Source organism: Nipponia nippon, unplaced genomic scaffold, assembly GCF_047370975.1.
Source record: "Nipponia nippon isolate SJK-2023a ecotype South Korea unplaced genomic scaffold, ASM4737097v1 scaffold_14, whole genome shotgun sequence".
NCBI classification, from domain to species: Eukaryota; Metazoa; Chordata; class Aves; order Pelecaniformes; family Threskiornithidae; genus Nipponia; species Nipponia nippon.
Genome location: NW_028262330.1, coordinates 5,256,597 through 5,281,579, shown reverse-complemented (window position 1 = coordinate 5,281,579; position 24,983 = coordinate 5,256,597). Strand labels below are relative to the sequence as shown.

General features: G+C 57.6%; 1 protein-coding gene across 10 annotated transcripts in view; it reads left to right on the top strand.

The window, feature by feature from the left end:
- Positions 1–24,983, top strand: part of RBFOX3 (RNA binding fox-1 homolog 3) — a 190,410-nt gene that overhangs the window by 24,924 nt on the left and 140,503 nt on the right. For 8 of the 10 annotated variants that reach the window (XM_087750700.1, XM_087750705.1, XM_087750707.1 and 5 more), the window contains exon 1: positions 17,778–17,944. The exons of 1 other annotated variant lie outside the window; for it this stretch is intronic. The gene's annotated coding sequence lies outside the window, so the exon portion shown is untranslated. Of the gene's footprint in view, positions 1–17,342; positions 17,361–17,777; positions 17,945–24,983 lie in introns of those variants that run through there. One more of the 10 variants, XM_087750698.1, reaches the window with a different exon arrangement.

Here is a 24,983-nt window from a genome sequence, read left to right as displayed (position 1 = left end):
TGGGAAGCAGCCCCAGTCTGTGCTCCCCGGGCTCAGTCCCTCTGCCTCACTGGCTGGGCAGCCCTGTGCTGGGGCTGTGCGGGCAGGGGCTGTGGGAAGCGGGGTGGCTCGGGGTGCGGGGCCAGCAGAGATCTGCGCACGGGGCATCGCCGCCTGCTCGGGGCGGCTTCGCAGAAACAGCTGATCTTGCTCTGTGCCTAATGAGCGCGTTCCTGCACACCCCGGCGCTCCCAAACCAGCAAACACCCCATTACAGTTGTCATGGAAATTAGAAAGTGTGTCTGCTTGAGTTTCCTCAGCACAGGGCTCCGTGTTCCCAGCAGTTCGTACATCAGAGAGCCTCTTGCTGCGCTGACGCGGGAGCAGCTCTCATGAGGTGGCCGGGGCTCTGGGCAGCTGCCGCTCCCCCCTGCCACGCTGGTGCTGGGGCCGATGCCGCGATTTGACGGGTCAGCCACCGGCCAGCCTGGGAAAGTGAAGATGTTCAGGGTGAACTGAAAGGTGTGATTTATCAATGCCAGTCCCCAGAGGCTCAGGGCCTGTCAGGCACCAAAAAATTCCCATACATCACAGGAGGTGTGTGTGTGTGTGCTGCTCCCTCTTTTTTTGGGGTTTTTTTTTTTTGGCCATTTTATTTTTCTGTGAGTGCCAGAGCGCTGCAAGGCAAACGGTGGGGCAGGAAAGGGGCAGCAGCACGGGAGCCAGCCCTGGGCATGGGAGGGCTTGGGCTGATGAGCTGCGGGGATTGATGGGTGCAACTCGCTTTTTCATGCCTTGTAGAAATCTCTTCCCTCCGCCCGCGCGTTTGGAGGTGGGGAGGCTGCGGCGTTTGCGTGAGGAGGTCTCCAGCCTCTGCACAAATGAAGGGGCTCAGATGTCTTCCCCAGCTTCACCCTGTCTTCCACATTCATCCCTCCGTCTGTCTGTACACGTGTGCAGGCATCTGTGTGCAGATTTGATTGTTTTCTTCTTTATAACATTTTCTTTTTCCAATGTTTATGGGCCATGGGATTGGAAGTGAAGCATCTACTTAATTGCTGTCAGGCAAGGAAACGGGTTATAAAGTTGCCAAGGGAAAAAATAGATCACTCTGGGGTAAATGCAGGGGAGCAGGGCTGATGTAAGGAGGAGGGGGAGAAAGGCTGGGGATGGGAAGAGATGGAGGGGGGAGAAAGAATAGGAAGGGGTTGGCAGGCAGCAAAGGGAGCTGGCTTGGGAAGGGATGTGGGGGCTCTCCCTGCCTCCGAGCTGAAATGGTGCCTTCTGTGCCAGGCACTTTTGCTGGCACTGAGGGGTGAAATGCTTCTCCCAAGGGAAGGATTTGTGCTGGGAACACCAGGGCTGGGGCAGCTCCTCCCCACGGTGCTCTCTTTTGCCTTAAACACCACGGTTCTACTAATGTTGTGTTTCCGGATGAGTCCTGACACTGCCGAGCGTGCGAGTGCCTGCGCTGGGGCGGCAGGAGCAAGGACGGCTGAGTGCGAGGCCATGCAGGGGGGCGCCGGGGCACGAGTTGACCTGTCTGCCCTCCCGCGGGGGCTCTGCCCGTGTCCCCCAGGACGGCAGCGTTCGCTCCCTCCTGCCGTGAGCGGGGCTGCTGGAGCACTTTGCAGAGGGAAAACTGGGAGAAGGGAGCCCTCCCCGTCCTCCCCGTCATCACTGGAGCCTCATGGCTGCCGCTGCTCCAGTTCCAGGCTCTTAGCTTGCAACTCTCATCTGCATTGCTTTCTTGTTTCCTTCATTATCTCCCCCAGTCTAACCCTCCACCATGTCATCTTCATTGCACGGCTCCTCCCTCTCCCCGTTCGCCACATTACTGCAGCAAGGACTCACTTTCCCATCTTTTAGTCTCAGTGCCATACATAAAAGCGCTCTGATGGCCATGGCGTGATAGCAAAGACAGAACTTAATTTCACAGCATTTTCATATAATACTCCATAAAACTGAACAAATTTGCTGGAGTCCAAATCCATCTCATTATGCAGAGTCATTGAAAGGGAGGCTTTTACATTCTGGGACTCAGTGCTCAACTAGGGGATGGTACAGAAGAAGAGAAAAATAATTAATTAGGTGCTGCTCTGGGTCTTTGATCCTGCATTGCAAGGCACATTAAATAAAATGCCTGGCTCATGAATAAATGCTGCACGGAGCCCTGTTTTTCTAACCTCGCTCAGAAAATTTTCAGTGAGGCTGAGGTGTATGTGGGGAGATCCCTGGCCTGAGTCTGTGCCCCAGGAGCAGGGCAGGGAGGAGGAGATGGAGCGGGGCAGGACGGCTCCCTGGGGCAGGAGCAGTAGGCTGCAGTGACAGCCCCACTGGCATGGTTACAAAAAGCAAAGTGCGGCTGCAATGCCCTGGCAGGGTGCTGGGGATTGGGATGGGATGAAGGAGCACCCAGCTTCCCTGGAGCTCTGCTGCAGTCCCCTGATATCTGCATTGCTCCCAGGGACCCTGTCCGGCATATCCAGGGTCTTAGCCCTGCCCTGTTGGGAGAGGTTTCGAGGCGAGGAGCCATGCCTGCAGCAGTCGGGGACTGGTGCGATGTGTCAGGGTCCCTACAGCGATCCCCACCCTCTGCCCCCCATCCCTTACATTTAAGTCTATCCTCCGTATACAGCTGCGGTCCGTCTCTCAATGTTTGTAAGTGAGCTTGAGATTCACGTGGGGTTTGTATTTTTTGAGTAATGCAATTTGTGAGATGTAAGGACCGAGGATCCAGCCACGCCAGGGGGGCAAGCGGGCTCGGGGTGCACCAGGCAGAGGGGTCCTGGGGCTGCGCTCCGAGCCCTTGGCTGAGTTGGGAATGAGCCCATGCACGCTTTGCCTGGCAGCAAGGGCTCTCTCTGCCCTGCCTGTCACTTGGCCAGAACAGATGATTAGACCAGGCAGCGCTAACCCAGGCAGGGGAGCGGGAAGCCTCAAGGAAGCCTTAAAGCTTGGCTTTATTCACTGGGATCCCCCAATGTCCTGGTATGGGAACGAGTCCTGACTGGGGCTCCCATGCCCTGATCAATGGGCAGTGCTGCTGCCCCGTGGCAGGGCGGCGCGGTGCTGGGCAGGTGGATTAAAAATGCACCAGCAAAGCAATCCTGCAGAGGAGAGAGCTCGCTTCACCTCGTGCTGTTAATTAATCTCCGAGCCAATGAGGATGCTCTCATCTGGTCTTTACTTAATCCATAACCCAGAAATCCTCAAATTATGTCATTTGTTCAATACCGATTAAATTAATTACTCTGGGAAATAGGCAACAAGTTGCATTTCTGATGCCCCTTATCACATAATCAAATCTACAAAGTGCTTTCCGTGCAGCCGCAGTGGCAGCAGTGGGATTGCCTGCAGCAGGCATGAAATACTGAGCAGCATCCGCTATAAATCTGGCACGGTGCAGACTCTTACAGGAACCCGATGGCCGAGGGAGGCCGGGGAGTCTCTGCAGGAGTGCCAGCGGTGCAGCAGCCCGGGCAGGGCAGCCGCCGCACTCACTGCCGCTCTTCCCACTGAGCAGAGCCACCAAGGAGCCTCCACCAAGGGCTTCACCACCCGCCTCAGCCCCGCTGCTCCCTCCTGCGCCTGCCACCAGCCTCCCTCTTATTTATTACCTTTTACTGGGCTCACAGATACAGCTTGCAGGGCTTCCTGGGGGATCCAGATGGATGGGTCCTCCCTATAGCCCCCCCAGAGCCTGGCCCCTTCCCCTGGGGCTCTGCCCCTGCAGGATGCGTCCCTCCGCCTGCTGACTTCAAGGAAGCGAGGGGAAGGTCCTCATCAGGATGGATCAGAAGAGCTGGGTACAGAATAATAGCGATTTACTCTTTATTGGAGTTATCGTGGGGAGGGAGAGCTGGGATGTGAGAGGCAAAGGCTGTGGCAGCGGCTGCGGCTGCGGCAGCACAGCAGGGGTGGGAGTGTGGTGCTGGCCCCATGGGTGCTGGCCCCGTGGGTGCTGGCTGTGCAGCCTGGGAGCCTCTGCTCTGCCTGGGGGGCTGGGGGGGCATGGTACAGAAGGTGGGCAGGTCAGGCATTGCCTTTCTGCCAGGAGAGTGGGTGTTATCGCGCAGATAAGCAAGGGCTGTATCCCCACGCCCAGCTCGGGATGCTGCCTTCCCTGCCGTGGTGCAGGGGCTCCCCTGCGCAGCACCCGGGCAGGGGCTGGCTTTGCCCTTCCCAGTTCCCCCCTTCTGCTGCTGCTCCTGCCCTTTGCTCTGGGCTCAGGTGGTGCCTTTTTAATCGCCTGCTTGACAAACCTGGACAGGCCATGAAGCACTCCGGTGAGCCACGGAAGCCATTGTCCGTTTGCCCTCCTGCGCACGGTGGCACCGGCAGAGAAATGCCCCAGTGCTGCAAATGCCCCGACGAGGAGCAGCCCTAGCATGGCAGGAACCTGTGCCCACGCCAGCCGTCACCCGTGCCCCTGACACCTCCAACTTCCCCTCCGGAGAGAGGGCTGCAGCCTGGAAAGGAGCCCTTCCTTCCCTGCTTCTCCTGAGCGTTTCTCCCCTGCGCTGGGAAAACCCTCAGAGGTTTTTGCTGGAGCCTGTTGTGGGAGAGCCCGTGTGCTCCAGCACAGCTAGAGATCTTGTAGAGAGCACTAAAGACGATTCCCAAAGGCATAAGAGCAAAATTTGCAGCCCAAGTGTGCTCCCTCCTCCCACCGCTCAGCTGCAGAACGCTGCTCTGGCATGTGAGCTGCTGATCGGCTCCGAGCGCAGCAGAGCACATCCCCAGAAATCTTTAATTACAGCCTCTGGCCAGGAACGGGCTCTTGTGGCAGGACGAGCCCCGGGGCTGGGCTGCCTGCACCAAGGGACGCCTCACCTCCTTTTTCTGGCAGGCTGGGGTCCGCGGGGAGGCGGCTGGGGAGCCCCAGCCCCTTCAAGGTGGGCTGGTTTTGGAGGGTCAGTTTTCTGGAGGGAAAGCTTTACTGTAAGCGGTTAAGGCAGGTACCAGCTTACACGCGACTAATGCATTAAGGGCTGTTAGTAACAAAAAAATCTATACTATACTAGTTGTTTGCTAAAATGGCAGTAATGAATTGAAAAATATTACAAGCTGATGAAGGCAGCTATTCCAAGGCATGTTAGGGCCCCTCGCCTGTCTCTTCAGCTCGGCTGGGTCACCAGGCACAGTAAAATCTATTCGGAGAAGATAGAAATGTAATTTCTCTCTGCCCTATCAATTTAAATAAATTAACTATTAGATTAGCTGCACTTAAAACAAAGCAAGAAATCAATCCCACCAGCCTCGGCTGCTATTAAACTATGTTTTGCACCACTAAACCTATAATTGTCAAAGGTCTCCGTGAAAGGAGAGCAGCCTGGCTGCGAGGTGCTGCTGGTGGGTTCGGGCTGTGCTCCCCGGGTGGGAGGAAGGGTGCAGGGGCAGCGGCTGGGGAGGACAGACCGACTGCCTGCCCGCCTCGAGCTCTTCTGCTCCTGCCACAGCAACGGAGCCTGAGATAATTCACGGGCGAGTTCCCTCGAGTGCCTGGGCTCACGTGGGCAGCCCGGTCCCAGCCTGGGAGAGGTGCCAAGGTCGGGGCGGCTGCTGGGATCTCCCCTGCACATCCCTAGGGATTGCCACCTCGGAAGCGCCTAAGGCCCCAGGGCAGGTGGTCGGTTTGATGTGTGATCCCACTGCACCTTCCACCCCGTTTTGCTTCTCCGAGTGGGTGAGCAGAGCTGGACGCCTGTCCAGAGAGTGCTGAGCCAGGGTGCAGGCAGCCCGTCGGGCAGGGCAGGGTGGAGGCAGGAGGCAGGGATGGAGGCAGGAGGCAGGGATGGAGGCAGGCATCCCTGAGGGGAGCTGGGGAGGGCAGGAGTCCCCGGGAGGGAGGGCAGGTTTCTGAAGCAGCGTTTCAGACATGGCTGTTCCCTTTTTTTTTTCTTTCCTGCTGAAACTGCTGCCTTGTGCAAACCCGCTTGAGCTCCTCAGATAAATTAGCATCTAGGGGATTTTTTTTTTTCCTCTACATTTTGTGCAGTTGCATAAGAGGGAAGAACAGAGGAGCCCAAGTAGCAGATTGCTTTGTAGGGAAGCACGAAACAGCCGCAGACAGAGCTGCTGTCTCCCTGCTGCTAACAGATCTCATGAGTTCGGCTGGATGAAGCTCATGCGTATGATCTGGGCATATCTGGGATCCTCTGGGCAAGCGTGGGCGGGACAGGGGGGCCAGGGGGGTGTGCAGGTGGCTGGAGCTCTTCCCGGCACGGCTGGTCATCTCCCAGCTGTGGCTGGTGTTCCCAGGTCTCTGGTTTGCAGGATGGCCAGGCTCAGCAGAAGCAGTCCAGAAGGCAGCTGCCAGGCTCTTGCCCGCTGCTGCTGGTCTCTGCCTCTTCTCCACCTCTCCCAGGAGATCGAGAAGCCCCTTTGCAAAGAGACCCAAGGAGGCTCTCAGGATACGCCTGTGCAGGAGCTGGGGAAGCTGTGGGGGCTTCCCGGTGGGTGCCTTTCCTGGAGGGAGGAGGAGGAGGAACAGGAGGAGGAGGAGGGTATCGGTATCCACGCAGCTGCCTCTCTCCCTGACCTAACACCATTGATTTGTACCGATCCGAGTCTGATGAGATGTGTGAAGCGATCAATATACCTGCAGCTCTGCAAGTGGATGCAGGGAGGCAGGGGATGAGGGGACGGCATTTAACCCTTCCTGTCCCCCGCTGCGGGTCCCACCGTCCCACCCCCCCTGGGGCTCAGAGGTTCCTGCTCAGGTCCCACTGGCCAGGCTGTGCTGTGTGTCCCATCACTGCCTGGGGACAGACGGATGGTTCCTGCATCACGCCTGTCTCTCAGACCACACATCCTGGGATGTCCCCTGCCGACCCTGTCCCAACTGAGCCTGCCTGGCCTCTGCCTTTGAGCCACCTCCCTTGGGGATTTATTGCGTGTGTGCAGCGGGACCGATGCCATCAGGCTCCTCGGGCAGCACCGCGGTGCAATGGCCTCCCCACCCGCTCTCCATCCAGCCTTTCCCGAGATGAGTCTGCCCCAGCGCAGGCTCTGCTCTGACCCTCGTGACATTTGCAACCTCCTTACACACACACACACATCCCTGCGTTACGGTTTCACCTTCCCATGGAACTCCAGAGAGGAGCTGGGGAAGAGTGTGGGGAGGAAGGAAACAAAAGGGGGGAAAAAAAGAAAGACTCAAAGGCTCAAACTTGCAGAAGGGTTGAGAAAATTGGGGTAGGAGGAGGGAGGGGAAGGGGCTGCTTGTGAGGCTGCAGAGCTGCCGGGCACACCTGGGGATGGTTGGCGAGAGGAGCCAGGAGCTCTCCCCCCTGGGGAGGGAGCCGGGCGGGCAGAGAGCTCGGGGGCGGCTATAAGTGCTTCCATAACCCTCAGCCAGAAGTGATTTTTTTTCTGAGGCGTAAGTAATGTAGGTAAATAGGATTATCTCACAAAAGGGAATGGCAAAATAATAAACATCCTCGTAGCAGCAACGCCCTGGTAAGTGACTGGAGCCGAGGAGATGCTGGGGCAGGCAGCCCTCCCCGCAGCCAGCACCGGGAGCGGAGCCGTGTCCATGTCAGAGCACCCAGAGAGCCTGTTCAGGACGACAGGGTTAAACACCCGCTGCGGAGCGGCTCTCAGCACATGGAGAAGTTGCTTTTCAGGACCTGGCCCGACTCTATGGCTCCTTGTAAGTGCAAAGTTGCGGCCGTGTAGGGCTGAGTATGGTAAGTCTGTTTTTTGGTGTGACATGAACTTGATGTCCTGCATGAAGCGCTCCGTGTTGCATGTGCTCAGCAGCCTGGGGGCACGACTGCGACTTGTGCAGAGGTACTGGGGCTACCGGGGAGGTAACGAGCTCGGGTACCAAACCAGTGGAGCTCGGCACTGTGAAGCACCACATGCCCGGCCAGGCGAGGGGCTTGCACCAGGACGTGACCCTGTGCGGGCAGAAGGGAGCAGGGCTCCAGCCTGGACCCCTTGAGGGGAGGTTGGAGACTGGCCCGGGTGTGCCGTGCCCTGCCAGCCACCGCCGAAGGCTCTGCCTTCACCTGCCAGGGCATTTTCTTCCTCTGTCCCAGAGCCCAGGGTCCACCCTGGCCCCCCATAAGCTCGGTCTGACCGAGCCCTGCTCATCGCAGTGCAGGGGCAGGCTCAGCTGTGTCGGGAGGGGGGAGCAGAGTGATGGGGGACCCCTCCACCGGGCAGGACATAACGAACCAGGCCTCTGTCTGGGAGAAAGCAAGAGCGAAGCTGTGTCCGAGGCTGTCGCAGGCAGGGGGAAGCGCTGCCCGCACGCTCCCCGCGTGCTCTGCAGTGTTCTCGTCAGGATGCTGCAGGAGCAAAGGCACAGAAGTCCCCCCTGACTTCATTACGGCGACAGAGACTGAGTCTTCTCTAGGAGGGAAGGGCTCTTTAGCTGCATTAACAGGCTGGGATCTGATGGGAACAATGAAAAAAAATTGGTCTCCTCCTCATCACTCACTTGAGACTCTATCAGACTTGCCACAATTAGGAAAATTCACATTGAAGGCCTCATTTGTAAAGGACCAAAATAAGAGAAAACGTTTGGCCCAGAGGGAAGCAAAGAAGGACTTTAAGCTGCCTCTCATCTTTCATCATTTGCCTTCTCCCACTCCTGTCTTGGCAGCCCCAGTATTTTGCTTTGTCTCCTTCAGGTGACTAATCATTAGACTAATTAGTTGCTAATCAATGTTTAATTAAAACTTAGCTGTTAATTACTGGAGGTGCTACTGTAGGTTGGATATGAAATGTTATGAAAATATTTTTAAGGGCAGTTCATAAGAAGTTGGCCTCTCTCCCTCGTCTTCGGTGCGTCCCTTGGTCAGGGTCCTCTCCCCTGTGATGCTGCTCTCCCAGCTGAGGACTCGGGCTGGGGGTATAATGCATCCGTACGGCACCACTGCACCCTGCAGATCCTGCTGCCCTCTCTCTGGAGTCAGCTCCATCACCTGGGACCGGACTGTGGTGCGGGCGTCTCAGGAGCATCCCTGACGCTTTCCCATGGAGCAGCTGGGGAAGAAATTTTTTATGATGAGAGTGGTAGATGCCCCATCCCTGGAAACATTCAAGGCCAGGCTGGACGGGGCTCTGAGCAACCTGGTCTGGTTGAAGATGTCCCTGCTGACTGCAGAGGGGTGGGACTAGATGACCTTTAAAGGTCCCTTCCAACCCAAACCCTTCTGTGATTCTATGATTTGGGATGCTGATGAGCATCCAGCCAAAAGCCAAGGGCAGTGGTGTAGCTACCGTTCCTCTATCTCCCTGCTCAGCCTCCGTCTGTTCCCTTAAACCTCTCTGAAAGCTGAGGCCAGGCAGCGGGGCCCATCTCCAGAGATGGAAGCTTCGTTATGCACCTTTCACTGTGTGCAAGAGCCCGGAGGTTTTTCATGCACAATCCATTGAAAAGAGCCCGTTAAATATTCCATCAGCGATGGATATGTAGGTCACCCAGGTGTGCTGCTGCCTCCAGGTACCAGCTCATTTCAGCCCTTGGTGGGGAGCCTGTGTCTGCTCATTAACTCTGCGGCTCCTTCTCCCTCCCCGTGTCCTTCTGGAGCAGGGACTGGTGGGGCTGGTTTGCCCGGCTGGGAGTGGAGGCCGGCCCCGTGGGCAAACCTGGAGGGATGTGCAGGGCTGGGGGTACTGCGTCTTGTTCAAGGGTCCTGAACCCCTTACGGCTCCATAGGGTGGGCACCTGGGAGAGGGGGGCCAGGGGAGCACCCCCAGGCCGGGACGGGGGACCCCCAGGACCCCCATGCAGAAGAGCCCTTGCCCCATCTGGGGGCGGCGAGGGAGCCCTCCCTCCTCGGGGGCTGCGCTGACCCGGGGGGACCAGGCGCTTTGCAAGTGCTGTACATATGCTAATGACACGATTTACATTCTGCCTGCTCTTTACATTCCTTATTTCACTTTACTTGTCATTTTATGGCTCATTTTAATTTCTTGCGAGCAGACCCATAGGATAATAAGGTCTAGTGCCGCAGAGGGTCCCGAGGCAGACAGTGTGGCTCCATCCAGACAGAGACGCTGGGAGCACAGCTAATGTGCCTGTGTCTGGGTCAAGCGGTGGCATGTTCCCGTCACCTGGGGAAGAGCAGGGGGTTTCTCTGCAGAAGCAGAGGAGTTGGGCGGCTGAACAGCGGCTGATGCGCTGGGGCCCATGGGAGAACCGGGTCCTGGCCTCTGTGCTCGGCATTTTGCTTGTCCCTCCTCTGAAAACGGGCACCTCTTCAAGGGGCCACTGAGCCCAGCTGGGTCCCTGTCACCCAGACGGCGTTTGCTGCAGAGATGGGTGCTGCAAGGTGAAGGGTGGCTCCAGAGCTTTCCCGACCGAGGCTCTGGAGAGTTTCAGCCCCTCTGAGGGTGATGTCCCTGTCCCGGGCTGTCCCTGGGTGATGCCTGTGCCTCCCTCCAGCTGCGGGCCAGGACTCGAGTCACTCCATACATTGCCACTAAGTGAAATATGCCTTACCCTGCCCAAGTGCAGGGCTGGGTGCTGCGGGGCCTGGGAAGGTGAGGGTATGGGTGCGGGTGTGTTTGCTTGCTTGATGCCACTGGATATGTTCTTTTTAGGGAAAAAATATTATCTTTTTTTCCCCTGCTAGTTAGAGAAAGATGCTGACAACAGACCAGGGTTTTGGTGATTTGGATGGTGACAATGCAAGGAAAGGGAGCTATGTTTAGAAATAATTGCTTTGTCTTTTGCAGAGGTATTAGTGCTTCCATGCTGGCAGTTACAGGAATTAGCTGAAGGTATTGGTGACATAAATACAGAAGCAAAATTATTGCTACTTATAATCACTTTCATGTGTGCGAGAGAGAAAGAGACGTTATCAGGGCAGAAAGAGGAGAAGGAAACAGGGAGCCACATGGGCAGGACCTCTGGGGTCTCCAGTGCAAGGTTGGCACGTGCTTGGGCTCCCCTCTGGAGGGCTGAGACCCTGCGGCCGCGGGGCCGGGGGGGCTCGCTGGTGCAGCTCCGTGCCAGCCCTGGCGGCTCCTGCTCCACCGCAGAGATGCCGGCTCTGCCGAGGGTGCCGAGGGTCTGAGCTCACCTCTGGGGGCAGTCACAGGAGGGACCCGCAGCACCAGGGCTGCTGAATGGCACCTTTCCCGTAGCTGGGTTTGGCCTGGAGGGAAGGTGGATTATGGGCAAAGGCTTGGCTGGATGGGAGCTGGGGCAGATGGGGTCCCCCACCCCAAAGTCAGGCTTTGGGGGCTGGAGGGGTCCCCCCTGCTGCTGGCTCATCCCAGCAGAGACCCGGCCCTCATCAGTCGGCTGGAGGGGACCGGCAGCCAGCATTTGGGGAGTCATCTGGGAAGCAATCACTGGATTTTTCTTAACAGTAGCAAGTGGAGCCTGACATTTTGCTTCTAGACAATCATTAACCAGCCAAGGAAGGAGCCAGGTTGTAGGGACAAGAACAGTGGTTCCAGATGAGTGGCTGCAGGCAGCGTGCTTCAGCTGCAGCAGGGAAACTCGCTGTGTCGAGGGCATCGTTCCCGCGGTGTCCCAGCCACCACCCTGCACGGGCGGGAAGGTGGCCTGATGGCATCCTGCCTCCTGGCTGGCAGACCACTGCATCCCGCCTCCCGGCTGGCATGCCAATGCTGCAGGGACACAGCCCGGAGAGGGTGCGGAGGTGGCTGCCAGCCCTTGGGACCAGGAGGTGGCTGCCAGCCCTTGCAACCAGGAGAAGCTGAAGAGCTGCAAGCATGGAGCAGGTGAAAACGAAACGGTGGGATCCCCCTGCAGTGCAGAAGCTGCTTGATGCGGAGAGGCTGATCTGGGTAAGCAGCACCAGAGGGACGCACAACCAAGGCGAAGGTTCCCTGTGGCAAAGTCCTCCTGTCCCTGGATCCTGGTGTGCTCAGTCCAGGCTCCTCTTTGGATGGAGGAGCGAACTGGGGGCATTTAAGAAGTCACAGCATTTTGGCTGTTAAAATGGGACTAGGTGACAGCACGTAAGGTCATAAGCTGAAGGCCCCATGCGGACGCAGGTGCTCACCGGAGGAGCAGCAGCCCCGCGCAGAAGCGGCTGTGGATGGGTGTGGGAGGATCCTCCTGCAGAAGAGCCGGCAGAGCCCCTCGGGAGGCTGCTCTCCTCTGGATCGCGGAGCTGCTGCTCCGTCGGGAGCACCTGAGGATGCGGCCGCGGCTCCGGCAACGCTCTGCTCTCCCGCTGTTTGTTTCTCTCCAGCTCCGGCAGCGTGGTTCCTCGCAGGCAGCGTCCTCCCCCGTCCGTGCCCGTCCCTCGGCGGCGGGGCTGGCTGCGAAAAGTAAACCTGAATGTTGGGAAGGAACAGATCTCTGATGAAACAAGGCCATTCATGCTTTCAGATATTAAATTCCATGCAGAATATTAAATAATTTCCTCTTCAGTGATCCCAGTAAATTTAATTAGCTCTTGTTCCCCTGATAGAGTTGTCTCTGCGATCCTGAAGCGCTGCGTTTGGAGCGAAGGGGAACTCGGCTCCTATTTGAAGCGCTGCTTCCCTGCAGCATGCACACTGCAACTGCTGCCAGAGGTGAGCGGCCTGTTGGTTGCCGCTGCATTTCTGTTCCTACCGCTGCCTCCCTGCGCCGTGCCGGGGCTCTTTCGGAGCAGGATCCTGGCTCCATCTGCAGCGGTGGGGAGGAGGGGGATGGGGCGCGGAAGCCCCTTCCTCTCTGGTCCAGCTCCCAGCGGCTTGGCTCTGGGGTGCGATTTGAGGCAGGTTTTGTAGATGGTGTCGGTACAGCTTTGCTCGGAAGACGGCGTGAACTTCTCTACCTGGAGAGTGAAGGTCTGGGGAAGGGGGGGAACCTGCTCCGGGCATGCCAGGGCTGTGGAAAATCAGCGGGGTTTGGGTGACTTGTCCAGGGCCTTTTCTGTGGCCACTTGAGAGCCAGGTCCCAAGCGGGGAGGGATGGCAATCACACAAGGGCTTGACTTTCAGTAGCGGTGTTTGCTGCTGCTGATTTTGGGGTTTTTTTTGGGGGGGTTGGTTTGGTTTTTTAAATTTTAGAACCTCAGAGGAAAGAGGGGACAAGAAAAAAAATCCCTTCCTGATGGAAGCGGCTAATAGTGGGTTATAAATGTGTCCCTGGCATGGTTCATTAGCTGCCATGACATATTGAGAGCTATGAGCTGTATGATACCAGCAAATCAATTCAGAATTTAATCTGAAAAAGAACGTGGGGAGGTCGGATCATGCAACATGTTACCAAACATTTCTTCTCAGCTGAAATAGAGCGTCTCTTCTCTCCCGGCGCTCCTCCTGCCTGGTTGCTGTGCAAAACGCAAACTAAATAAATAAACAAGTACCTGATTTACCGATGATTAATTTGCATAATTAGTGTTGTGTCAAATCACTTCACTGAGGTGAAAGGCACACTTTGCTGTAGATGTTTGCATGGACATCTTTCTAGGGTTACTCAAGCTCACCTTTTTTTCACGTTTAACAGTCTCGTAAGGATGTAGCATCGGTGGCGACGGGATTTCATGGAGTCGAAAGGGGAGGCAGGAGCCCAGGGGCTGTGGGGCGAAATCCCCGCCAGCCTTTGCGTGCCCTGTCCTGCTGTTGGAGCAAGTGCCCTTCCCTGACAATGTGTGCCGCCGTGGGTGGCCGTAGCCCTGGAGCCAGGAATGAGCTCAGACCTAGCTCTGCCCGCGGGCACGGACCTGCGGGCTCTGGCCAACGTCGGCTCCTCGGAGAGCAGCAGCGATGTGATGGCTGAATCCCAGCCAGGCCGTATCCACCTGCTGTGCAGCACGGCTCCGCTCCAGGGATGCTTTGGGAAGGTGCTCGGGGTGGGCAGCCGGGGATAAGCCTTTTGCCTCTGGCTGGGGGCAGAGCTGGGGCAGAGGCAGCGACGGGGCCTGACCTGTGGTGCCTGGGAGGGGGGAGCCGGGCGTCCGAGCAGCTTGGCAGCACCCGCTGCGGTGTGTCCCTTGCTTTTTACAAGACTTGCCTTTCTGCATAGTGTTTACTGATACGGAGCACTGCTAATGCTGCAGCGTCGATCGCGTGGCACTGAGGAAATCCCAGCAGGAAGGCCGGCGGTGCTTCCCTCCTTGGCCTCCTGCTCCCGGGCAGGGACCTGGGGTTCGAGCACCGAGGTGGCTTCAGGCTCTTTACTCTCCCTCTCCTGGAACAGGGGAAGCGGCTGCAGAACACCCAACAGGTGCAGCATTACATCAAAGACGTAAATGCATTTAATGTTTTAAAACACGCCACGCCGCAGGCAGCCCTGGTTGCATGCCCTCGCTCCTTCTCCCCCTGTAATGGATATCAGATTGTTCTACTGATGTTGGCATTGTTTTAGTAATTGACTGATGCAATGCAATGTTCACTGATTTAATAAGTTTGTTAGTATAATAGAGGTTCTGGATTTTGCTGTTAATGTGCAGTGACAATTACATTTTAGATTTGCTCATTATGTTGCATAACTTAGCTATGAAATCTATCATAAATTATATTTTAAAAAGCATTATTTCTGAGCACATTAGCATGGCTCTCCCTTCTCCTCTCTCCAGTGCTGGAGAGTGCTTTGCAGGCTGAGCGTCTTCATGACCAGGCATGCGTTCAGCTCCTCGCCGGGTATTGCACTTTCTGCTTCGGGTTTTTTGGGTCAGGGCATCTGACACTTGCCAAAAAAAAAATCTGGGTCCTGCCATGTCATCCCACCGTCTTCAGCGCAGCCAAGGACGGTGCAGGTACCCGGTGTTCTGGCAGCTCTCTGGGGAAAGCTCCAGCTGGCACGGTGCCTCCCGGCCCTCCGGCGGGCGCAGGGCCCCATGCCGCTGTGCCATCTGCACAGGTAGGATGGGTGCCGGTGCCGGCAGGTGTGGGTTAACCTCCCGGCAGGGCCAGGCTTGAGCTGCTGGTGCTGTGTCAGAGCTGAACACGCTGCAAACGTCCCCTTTTTGGGCAGAGTCATGAGGAGGGGCTGGACCTCATTTGGGCACCTCAAAGTCAAGGGTCCCCGAGAGCTTGAGCCATTGGGGAGGACTCGGAGGGGCAGCCACCTCCTTGTCTCGTCTCTCTTCCCGACACCGAGTGCCATCTGTTGCCTCTCGGAGGTGATTTCTGCAGATCCGGGACTGGCTGCTTGGCACTGTCCTTGCTGGGGCTCTGCAGAGGGAATACCGGGGACAAGACACTCAGCCCTGGGGACCGAGAGGATCCCCGGGTGCTGGGGTTTTGCTGTGCCTCCTGCTTACAGCATCTGCGTTCAAGAAAAACCCAAGACAGAACCGCAACAGGTCTTGTCATCTCTTTACTCCAGCCACAGTTATGAGAAGGAAAATCTTGTCATTGTTAAGGATAAAAATAAAAAAGCAGCAGTAATTTAACAACTATGACTTCCTCCAAGTGAAGGCCCTAAATACCCAGTAGACTGTGAAATAAATGAAGAAAAAAGAAAAACAAATATTTTTTCCGGCTTAATACTTGTTCCCTTTGGTTCATGTAACAGCCTTGCCAAAAGGCGGGGGTTTGTTGACTTCTGCTTTTTCTAACTGCTTCTCTTCCCTCCGCTGCCGCTCTGGCGCGTTCTCTGCCATTATCCCCCGGCTGCTCCTCCTCCTCCTCTCCCACGGCCAGGTTCAGACGCTCACCCTCCTGGAGACCCACGGGCAGGTTCTCCCGGTGGGTTCCTCTCTCGGTGTTTCCCTGCCCCGGAGCCCTGGCTGGGCGCGCTGCTTGGCTCAGGCCTTTTCCCGCTGGGCAGCGCGGGGTTGCCTAGCAATCCCGCAGCATCACCGCCTCTCCTCCGCTCCGCTTAACGCACGCACACCTCCTGGTTTGCAAGGCTGCACCTCCTGAGCGGGTACCCGTTTGCATTTCTAGGAACAGATGTCAACAGGGACCCGGCTCAGAGGCTTGAAATGCAGAGAAAATTTTGCAGAGCTGCTCTCTCCTGTGTTCCCGGTTCCTCGTTCTCCAAATCTGCTGCCTAAAGCATCTTCAGCCTCAATGAACCGTGAGAAAACAGCACAGCGGGGCATAGCAAGGAGCCATCCTGGCCGAGCGCTGCCTTTGTCTGGCAGGTCGTGAGAACAAGGGCTGCTGCTGCTCTGACAGGGCAGCGAGGCTCGGGTTCGGGTGCTGACTGCATCCTGGAGGGCTAAAAATATACACGTTTATCATACAAAATGGATGTTGAGATGTATGAGGTGCATTTGGTGCATTTGATAGTCCTCATTTGCGTTATGGCTGTATAGAACCCTGATGATTTTCTCTAGAGTGTTCCTCAAAGCCCTTGGGAGGAAAGTAAAACTGCGTTAGGAGGGGAAGGGGGGCAGCGGTGCCTGTTTTCAGGGGGCTGCGCGTGGACTCTGCGGGATATTGATAATATCTCATAGCTGGACCTTGTGCTAAGTTCAGAGGGAGTAAACGATGGCTTTAGCAGGCTGCAGGTATTCCAGATAGTTCTCAGGAAATCTAACTTATGGAGGTTCACCACGGTCTTAACTATTGGGAACCACAAATAGATCATTTGAGCCAGAAAAGGGTTCTGAGCCCCATCCAGTAACTCTGGCAGGTCTGGAGGGAGCAGTTTGCTGCCGCTGTGCTGTGTAACGTCCCCTGGGCTCGGCGGGGGGCTCGGGCCGCCCGGCCACACCTGGTACAAGGACCCGCACTGCCAGGGCAGCCACCGCTCATGGCTATTTCAGAGAGATGGCATCTCCTGCTAGCGAGCCGGAGGAGAAAGGACAGGACAACAGGACCTCTGACGGCCTGTGGTTTGCAAAATACGATAATGCAGGTCTGCACTGTGTTCAGCCGGCTTCCCGGGGGAGGAGGTGAACAGCGGGAGAATGGGGGAGAGCTGGGAATGCCAGAGGTCTGCACTTGCGTAACGCTCCAGGAAGGACTCTTGCTTCCAGCTGCTGTGGGAATGCCCGGATCACTGCCCAGAGGTCCTTAAATTAGATTTAAAGAGAAGGAAGGGTAAGGGGCTGAGACACGCACGGGGCTTTAGTGAAGCCGGGGTATGCTGCAAACCTACATCCTGAGGGTTTCCTGCACTGCCTCGGTTTCCCCAGTGTTTGCAACGAGGAATGGAAACCTCCTTCCTCGCTGCCGTCCTGCCAGGTGGCCGATGCGGGTCCGGGCGTCCCACCCAGCCTTGGGCATCCCACCCAGCCTCGGGCATCCCGCGCAGCGACGGACCCAGCGCTGGGGGGTCTGCTCCTCGCCCACCCGTGGGTCCGCATGGGCTGGTGCTGCTGAACGCGTGGAAAGATGGAGAGAAGGCCCTTGGGGCAGCTCCCTGCCCACTCGCAGGCAGCAGCGAGCGCAGCTGAACTGCGGGAATAAGCTCCCCGCTCGTCACGGCTGTGATGTGTTCATTTTGGGGGGAAAACAGGGAGGAAAAAACTGCCTCTTTTTCTGGATCGGAGGTGGGAGCGTGTGCTGAGCGCCCGCCGAGCACGCTGCCGGGCGGGGAGAGGCCTCGCCGGGCTGGGGCTCCGCCGTGAGCCCGGGGCTGCGGGGGGGAGCGCGGGTGGGAGTGGGGTCCTGAGCGTGGGTACTGGGGGGGGCGCGGGGCGGCAGCGGGTCCGGAGCGCAGCACCGGGCCGGGAGCGGGAGGGTTGGGGGGTCCGGTCCCGGGCTCCCCGCCCGGGGCTCCCCGCCAGCCCCACGGTGGCGGCGGCGGCGGCGGCGGCGGGGGGGGGGGGGGCGGGATCCCGGGCGGGGGGTGGCAGCCGCGGGGCGGGGCGGGGCGGGGCGGGGGCGGCCGCACGTGCCCCCCGCGGCGCTCGGCGGCGGGGCGGGGGCGGGCGCGTTCGCTCGGAGGCTCCGGGGGCGGCGGCGGCGGTGCGGGGCGCAGCCGCGTGCGAGGCTGCCCGGTGAGGCGAGCCCAGCCCGCTGCCTCCTGCCGCCGGGCTGCCCCCGGTCGCCGCTGCTCGGGAGATGCCGCTCGGCGGGCGGGGACCCGCGGCTGCCCTCAGCCTCCGCCGCCGCGGCGGGGACCTCTGAGCGCGTGAGTCACCGGGGGGCGGCGGCACCGGGGAGGGGAGCGGGGAGGCTGCGGGAGGGCGGGGGGGCAGCTCGCCCCGATCGTTGCCCGGGAGCTCGGCGGGGGGGAGCGGCGAAGTTCCGCCGGGGTGGCCCTGGGTGTGGGGGGGTGCCCACCGGGAGCCGCACCGGGAGCCCCGGGGCGGGCGCTGCCGGAGCGCAGCCCGGGGGAAGGCTCCGAGCGGAGCGGGGCGCGGGGAGGGGGGGGGCTCGGTGGCTGCTGCCGCCCCGCTGCGCTCCGGGACGAAGTTTGGTTGCGGCGGGCGGTACCGGTTGGGGAGCCTAAGCCCGGGTCCGGTAGCTGAACCTGCCCGGTAACACCGTCTCTCTAAGCCGGAGTCGGCAGCGTTTGATTTGCCTGCGAAAGGATTCTGGCACAACTTCTCATTAAGTTTGCGTTATAGGTTCTTAACGGATGTCTTAATTAGGTGCTGTTGTTAACAGGAATGTAACGCTAATTAAAATCACACCCTCCAGGTGAAGGTAAATGGTAAGGAAAAGTTGGGTCAGGTGGAGCCTGGATTAACGGGGTGGAGGAGGAGGAGAAGAAGGAGAAGCAGAAGCAGAAGCTGGGGCTCGGGCTGGCCGGCCTTGGGCAGCGGGCGAAGCTGTGGGGACAGAGCTCGGCCCCTCTGCGAACAGGCAGTGCCAGGAGAGCGAGCGTGAGCTTGCACAGCTTTCGCTGGGTTTTTCCTCTCCTGAATTCCTGCCCGTCTCCAGGAATTTCATCGCAAGATGAGCTCGCTGTGCCGGCGGGTTAAGGGCTTGCTGCGTGGGGAGGGATGGATGGAGAAGGCTTCTCGGAGTCACCTGGTTTATTTGTGTCGCGGGTGTAAATGCACAGCGCCGTTATCCAGCCGCCCGTATGCTGGCGGTCCCCCGTCGGTGTGCGTGCCAGGAGGCTGCACCGCACGCAGCATCGCCTCCGAACGCTTCAAGGCAGATGTCTGAAGTAAACAAACGTGGTGCGGGGGTCCGGGAGCGGCCGCGCTGCCGAGGCGCTGGGCAGGCCTTGCGTGGGGACGGGCAGCGGGCTGGCAGGAGCCGGGGGCACGGACTCGTCCCTTTGGCTGGAGCAGCCTGGAGAGAGCTGGGGAGGCTTCGTTAGCGCCTGTGTGTGTGCAGGCGGAGGGATGGGAGGGAGAGCAGGGAAGTAGGGATTTCTTGGCTTCTCACTCCAGTAAGCATGACATTAACAACACTGCCTATTTTCGATTGCTTTTCGTGAAGGTTTGGAACTCGCTGCCTCCGCGGAAGCCTGGCCTCGGGCAGGGTGGCTCCTGCCACCTGGGTTTCTGTCCTGGGGACCAGCCTGGCTGGGGGTGCTCGGGGGGCACAGCCCGGGGTGGCCACGGGTCGCTGTGCGCTGCGGGAGCTTGCGAGGTCGGGGAGTACCTCGCTTTTTTGCCCTGCTAATTCTGCCCGGCGTTCTCTGGGGTGTCTGGGGCTCATGGTTCGTCTCACAGCGCTTCGAGGGTGTATTCTGCTGCCCTGCTGTTATTTGCATTCCAGCGGTACCCAAAGGCTGCAGCCAGGCTGGAGGCCTTGCTGTGCTGGGTGCTGTGCAAACAGAGATGAAGGCAGTCTGTTCCCCAAAGAGCTTCCTGGTTTCAGGCTAAAATGGTTGAGGCATGATAAAGCCTCACAAAGCAAGAAATGAAGGCTATTTTTCTGGATAATAGATGGAGAAAGAGCCTGGAGTTGATAATTTTTGTGGAGGGATGATTGCAGCGGGTTGGGGCTGGCAGGGCTGCCCAGATCTGGCCAGGCGTTGGGAACTTGTTCTTGGCTCTGGGGAGCCGTGGCGAGGCTCTGCTTGTTATTTCACAGAAAATACAGGAGCTTTTTTTTTTGTTTTTTTTTTTTCCCCTCTCCTTTGAAGTGATCTGTGGGATTGTTCAGCACCACAGAAAGCCTTGGCACAAGGGCACACAAACGCTCTGCTGCAGCGTTAGGTAAACCTTTGCCAGGGTTAAGGTGGTGGTTAAGCTTTTGGGGCACGGCTGTGGGATCCTCTCATGGGGACATAAATTTTGTGTAGCGGGCTGGGGGGGTGGTTTTGGAGCACTGATGGTAAGAGGTCTGGAGCCCGCAGGCCAGCTGGCTGGTAAATTACTGTGGCTGTGAGCCCAACCCCAGGTGCCCGAAGGGACGCAGAGGGACCGGGACGGGACTGGGAAACCCCCCAGCCCACTGGTTGTGCCTCTCGCTCCTTCCTCCAGTTTAGGAACCGCATGGGGACAGACATCGCGGAACTGGAGGCACTGAAGGAGCCGTCACCGACGGACGTCTCCCCCCGGAGCCTGCTCGGCACGAGGCAGCGCTGTCGGGAGCGTGAGGCTGGAGTCCCTCCTGGGCACCCCTGTGCTTGGCCGCAGGGCTGCCGCCGCCCCCGTCCCTTCCCTTCCTGCTGCTCCTGAACGAGAGGGACCTGGGCAGGCTGGGAGCTTCTAGCATGTTTTAAGATGCTGACACTTGCTCTGTGTAATGCTGCCTTTGGAAAACCGGTTCCTCCAGCTTTCCTTTCCCAAACCCGGCCAGTCGTGCGCACTCCGTATGTTCCCCACTTACACAGTCCCTTTTTGACAAGGGCTGGCATTTTTTCTCCCTTTCAAAATAAAGGGCCTCTTTCCCAGTTGCACTCACTTCTCCAGCTCCCATCACTAGAACATGTCGTCCTTAATTACCGCGTTCACGTCCCAGGCGGTGGGATGGCCGGGCAGCCTGCGCGCTGCGTTTGCCGGTGGTGGAGCCCGTCTCTCCGTGCTGCTGCTGGTTGCTGCTGCTTTGCCTCCCTGTCCTGCGCAGCAGGTTTCTTCTTTCCCACCCTGGGTGGGATGGTTTAGCTCGTTTACCGCGATGCCTGAGAGGGATCCCTGGATCTCCCCGGCCGGCGGAGAGTGCAGGAGCAGGACTGGAGCATGCGGTCGTTGGGTTTGGGCATTCGGGGGACACACAAGTGTCCCCATCGGACTCGTGTCTCAAGCAGCTTGTCTGGCACAGGCCGTATTTGCTCGTTCAGTGTATAAATAAAGGTTTTTAAGTGTGTGCATTTACTAAATTAGTTTGTCATCACAATTTTTCAAATGGATCAGCTGACAGTAGATAAATGCCTCTGAAGGTTATTGAGATAATAAAAGGCATGAGGGAAGTTCCTTAATTTATTTGAGTTCTCTTTTAATTTACAGTCTTATGGGGTGAAAGTACACCGAATAATTACTTCTTATGAATGATTCGCTCTTTTCAGACAACCGTGGAAGAGGAAGGGGAGCCGGTGGTGAGGTTTGAGACTGAGCTCAGTGGAGAGGGGTTGAGCTGGAGGTGGTGCAGCCGTGGATGCGCGCAGCTGAAGTCGTGCGGTGCCTGGAGCTCCTCGGGCATCGCCGCGGAGCAGCCTGCGGAGGTGCCAGGGTGGATCGGTTGGCAACATCTCTCCTTTTTGCACATCTGGAATAAGAAAGTACAGGAGACCGAGGTGCCTTTCCTGAGGCTGTGGAGTGAGTCAGTGTCTCAGCTGGGTTTGAAAGGTGACCTGCAGAGCAGCTTGCTTTCAAATGGGTTTGAACGCCTTTTGCTCATCGGCATTGAATACAGTGAAGTGGAAAGGAGACATATTTTCAAGTGTGCGAGCTGACAGGCCTCCCACGTATCGGCTCAGAGCCCGCGGTGACTCTCCTCTGCCCTCCCCAGCCCCTCTCCTGCCCTGGCTGTCGCTGGCCGATGGCTCCGGCTGCCCCTGGGGGATTCGCTGCCCCCAGGACCCTCGGGGAGCACCCATGCCTTGCCAGCGTGCGGGGCAGCAGCCTGAGCCGAGTGCTCCGGCGCCTTCTCCCACCAGGATTCTCCTGCTTCCCTGGCCGGGCTGGGATGCTCAGGGCTGCTGGCAGCAGCTGCTTTTTCCCTCTCTAACCTTTCGCAGTACAGGCAGGGGCTGTTGTCGGTGCTGTTCCAGGGCTTTCTGCTGGAATCGTTTGAGGTATTTCAGGATGTGCGTTCTTGCAAATTAATTGACAGGCTGAGATACCAGACAAGGAAGCAAAATTTTCTTCTCTGTTATTTCATTAGTTATTGAGATTAAATTTTTTTTTTGAAACTTTATTTTTAATGAACCAATCTAAAGCTAGCTCTCTCCTTTGCTCAGCTCTCACGCTGATGCTCCAGGCATCATTGTGTCTTCCAGACTAGACAAGATTGAATTTCTAATGGGTAAAAATGAGCACACGAGCGCGGGATCCCTTTTCATGTTTCATTATCCACTGCGTACGTGCTCCCCGCTGGCTACCTTGCATGCGTTGTCCTGCCAGCGGCTTCTGCCCCTTGCAGGCTTTGCTGGGCAACCTTGATCCCTTTCCCTCGTTGGCATCCCCTGATCTCCCCTCTCCATCCCAGCTTGGCGGCACAGTGAGATCTGTGTAATTTTAAACTCCTCTGTATGTCGTCCCCCTTCCAAGCCCCCGTGTCCTGGTGCCACCAGCTCTGCTGGCCAAAGCTCCCTTTCAGGCTGTGTTTTCCCTCTGTGGCTCTTGCCGTGTTCCTCAGGCCACTGTGGCAGGAGAGCTGTTATTTTATTTACAGCCGCGGTACACAACCGTGCTGGCTGGTATGTGCAGGACCCCGGCCTGGGGAGCGCGGGGGGAACTGGGCAGCCCAGTGGCTCGGCCACCCAGCGTGGGGCTGGGTGTTGCCGTTGCGTTTTTTTTTCTCCCTTAGTTATTTTTTGGCTTTACTGCTCAGAAACTGAAGCCGTTTCTGCTCCCGCGAGCTTCCTGGGCAGAAGCGGCTCTGGTGCTCGGTCCATGTCACTCACGGGGGTCAGGGGCTGCGGGGATGGATCCTGCAGCGGCAGGGAGGGGGTCCCCAGAGGGTTTCGTTGCTGGGAAAAGCTGGTTTCTCCCAGCATTTTGCTGTTGGTTTTCCCAAGGAACTGCATGCTCGTGTGGGCCCTGCCTACGCCCCTGCTGCGGGGACGCTTTTCTACCTGGGAAAATAAAAAAAAAAAATAAAAGGGCCTTTTCCATCTCAGCTGGCGCTGCTGTGGGGGAGATGAGATGCTGCCCGCAGCCCCCCAGGGCCCAGGCGGGGATGGCGGCTGCCGAGCCCCAGCCGGTTCCCTCCTCTCCCCTTCCTGTAGCCATGCCGCGGTGCCCAGCGTGCCGCGGTGCCCGGCACCCCCTCCCGGCTCTGCAGCTCTGCCCAGGTGGGAGGTGGGTGAAAATGGGGTTAAAAGAAGAGGACCTGGGACTTACTCTGGGGGTTGAGTGGAACCACTAACGTTCCCTTTGGGAAGTGTGCTGAATTCAGGATTTCTTGCAGCTGGGAATCCAGGCAATGGCCCGAGTTCCTGTAATCTGCTAAAATTGTCTCGAGGCATTGGTGAGCAGGGTGTGTGCACGGCCGGTGCTTAGAGAAACCGGCGTTATTGAACCAGAGGAAGTCATTGCAACTAGAATTTATGGAAGTGATAAAACAACTTTTGACAACAGGCTCACCTCCTCCACAGCCGGCAGAGAATATTTTCCTCTTGTCGGATCGATAAACAATTAATTTTAAAGCAGGGAGCCAGAGAAAAAGGGAGAGTTTTCCAGATTTCTAAACTCTTAATCAAGCTCTGGGTAAAACATAGATGTGAGAATCTGAGACCTACTGATAAAATCTTGACCTTGATAACTGGTTCCTCAGTTCCTGGACCGCAGATGATACTTCCTTTGCTGAATAAATCCACTTTTAAATATAGAACTTGTTCCTAGATATTTGTGCTTCCAACGTGTTTAATGTAGCTTTACTTGATAATCTGCTTCAAAATGCTGACTTTCCCCCCACATTTTAGTTGAATTCTAATTTCTATTCAGAATCAGCTTAAATTAAATGAGTTTAAAAACATAGTAAATAATACATATAATTCACTTAGTCTTACCATAAGCTCTGAAAATAAAGAATCCAAATGACTATTTAAACCTGCACGCGGTGCATCCTTCTCATTAGCAAAAGACCCGGCATCCTTTTGTTTGCCGTGACGTCTTTGCGAATTGGCTAGTAAGAAAGAAAAATTAATTTTAAGCCGGTAACTGGAGTCCAGACGGAAAGGCGATAAGGTGCGATCAGTTAACAGCGCTGTGCTGGGGGATTTGCCTCACGGCCGGCAGCGCTGGCTGGGATCGGCCCCGTGTGAAGGTGCGGCCGGGCGCTGCCTGTTTGCGGGGCAGGCAGCTGGCTTCTCCCTGCCCCGCATCCCTGGGGTGGATGGAGGGAGCCAAGGGCAGGGCGAGCTCTGTAGCCGCAGGAGCACTCTCCCTGCTCCCCATCCCACCTGCGCCCTGTTTCTCCACAGTGCCCCGCGGTGAGGGTCTGCCTGCCAAGGCCCTGCTGCCTGCCCAGCTGCCTGCCCTGCCAGGCTGCAGGCAGGGGACGAGGAAGGGAGCAGTTGCTCCGAGGCAGCGATGGTCAGAGTAAACCCGTCCCCTTCGGTGGATGCTCGAGCGGGGCGGCTCGGCAGGCACCGCGTGCTCTTGGGAAACGGTGTGATGTCGACTGATGGAGCTGCTGCACCGTCCAGGTCCTCGCTGGGCGGGTTTGGGTTTGTGTGCCCGGCTGGGCTCAGGGGGCTTTTGGTGCCGTTTTCTTAGGGGCTCAAACTGTGTGGTGGCAGGAGGGAAGGTGGGTGGTGACAGCACTGGTGTCCTGTGTCTACAGGTTTGGGAGGCCCCAGGTCACTGGGAGCGCTGACAGACCTTTGCGCTCTGGCGGATCCTCCTGTCAGCTGCCTTTGCTTCTGCTGCTGTGACTGATGGAAGCTGTGGGTTTTAATGAAACTTCCCCATTTGGGTCCATAACGCCTGATGGGCACAGCGCTGTAGGGTCATGGGTACGATTGAGCATTGTCTCTTTGCAGGCTGGGAAGGTCGTTCGCTCTCCAGGAGTTACTGGGGTTGTCCGAGAGTCTGTTTCGTAGGAAAAAAGGCTTAGGGCTCTCTCACAACTTGTGGTTTGGTTTCTGGGCAGTGAAG